This window comes from Octodon degus, unplaced genomic scaffold (genome assembly GCF_000260255.1).
Source record: "Octodon degus isolate 3935 unplaced genomic scaffold, OctDeg1.0 scaffold00112, whole genome shotgun sequence".
NCBI classification, from domain to species: domain Eukaryota; kingdom Metazoa; phylum Chordata; class Mammalia; order Rodentia; family Octodontidae; genus Octodon; species Octodon degus.
The window spans coordinates 7,701,918-7,703,932 of NW_004524688.1; the positions used below are offsets into that span (position 1 = coordinate 7,701,918).

The 2,015-nt window shown below is 44.9% G+C and overlaps 1 protein-coding gene across 2 annotated transcripts in view; it reads right to left on the reverse strand.

Moving 5' to 3' along the window:
• The window catches only part of Rptor (regulatory associated protein of MTOR complex 1), a 427,093-nt gene that overhangs the window by 248,780 nt on the left and 176,298 nt on the right, over positions 1-2,015 (reverse strand). The window lies entirely within an intron of this gene.

The window sequence follows — 2,015 nt, forward strand, 5'->3', positions numbered from 1 at the left end:
CTTCTTCCTCTCTCTCTCTCTCTCTCTCTCTCTCTCTCTCTCTCTCTCTCTCTGCTGACTTGTGTTGCTCACTACATACATGTGGGACTCTAAAGCCTTTTCAGACTGGGAAGAAACCCTTACAATTCAATATAGGGCACTGTTTTTATAGCCTTTCCACAGCCTTTCAACATACACAGTTATTAACAACTATTGCTGCCAGTCCTACCCCAGGCCCTGTGAGTGTCTGGAGAGCTTCCGGCAACCCTGTGCCAGCGGGACCTACTGGTCCCAGCCCAGGCACAGCATGGGTGAGACCCTCTTCCACCCCTTGGGACATCCCCCACCACTCCGCAGCACCACCCCCCCGCCCCCCCCCAGGAGGAATTTCTGCCATTTTCCGTGAACCCCGAGATCCAGTCCTAGACCAGGCCCAGTGAGTTTGTGGGAGAACATCCGGCTACCCTGTGCCGACAGAACCTACTGGTCCCAGCCCAGGCGCAGTGTGGGTGAGACCCTCTTCCACCCCCTTGGGATGCCCCCCCACCACTCCATAGTACCACCCACCCTGCTCACGGAGTAGAAATTTCTGTCGCGACCTGGGAACCCCCAGATCCAGTCCTACCCAGGCCCAGTAAATGTCTGGCAGAGCTGCCTCTCACCGTCCTCCACCTTGTCCCCTCCAGACTCAGTTCAGGCCTGGTATACAGGCCTGGGTAAAACCCTGCAGCTGCAATCCCTGCAGAGAGTGTGGGGACAGAACCACCCAGCTACTCCAGGAGCAGAACATCTTCCTAGAGGGGCACAACAGGTTCACCCCAAGGGCAGCAATAGGAAAGAGCTGAGCACAGCAGCCAGACCCAAGCCAGGCACAGCTAGATAAATCCAAACTTTGTAGATCTGCATCTGAACTTCAGCAGGTGCTAAGGCTATAACTGCACCAAAGATCTACAACAAAGGTCAGAAGACAGTGCTACGCAAAATGACGAGAAGGAACAAAATGCAATCTCAGAACCCAAGCCCACCCATGACAAGTGCAGAGGACACTAACAGAACAAATTGGGAATCACACAGCTGAAAGCAAAGAATCAAAGGCTTCTGAAATAAAGAAACAGTTGCAGAAAGGCACAGAGGGACTCAGATTGGAAATTTAAAAAAAAATCCCTGAATTAATAACATCTGCAGTAAAAAAAATCAAATGCAGAAAGATATAGAGAAAACCCAATGCCCACCCAGAACAAGTGCAGAGGATACTAGCTCAGCTCATATGTATGAATTAATAGCGTCGATAGTAAATAAGCAACAGCAGAAAGTCATAGAGGAACTCAAGAGCGGAATTCTTTTCTATTACCTCAGCTCATATGTATGAATTAATAGCTTAGATAGTAAATAAGCAACAGCAGAAAGTTATAGAGGAAATCAGAGCAGAACTTTCTGAAAGAGAAAAGAATTCTGAGAACTCAGAGCATCTGAAGTAAAGAACTACAGAAACATAGGGAGGAAACCCAATCTGAAAAAAACACTGCAGTAAAAGAATTTCTAACCGCTTCTAAAGAAGATATTAGGAAAACAGAACGGGAACAAATAAATACACTAATGCTGCACCTTCAATAACGAGAAAAGGAAGAGCAAACCAAACCCAGAGCCCAAAGACGGGAAGAACTCATAAAGATTAGAGCAGAAATTAATTCAATTGAGATGAAGAAAACAATTCAAAGAATTAAAAAAGCAAAAAGCTGGTTCTTTAAAAGATTAATTGCAATCGATAAGCCCTAGCTAACCTCATCAAAGAGAGGAAAGAAAAAATTCAAATACAAGCAAAAAGGAAAGAAAAGGGTATAATTACCACAGACCCAGTGGAAATTTAGAAGATTATCATTAGCTACTGTGAGAATCTTTACTCTCACAGAATAGAAGATACAGAAGAAATGGACAGATTCCTAGAAAGGTACAAATTACCACAACTGAATCAACAAGATATAACCACTCTCAATAGCCCAATAACAGCCAATGAAATATGAGATGTAATTAAAAAC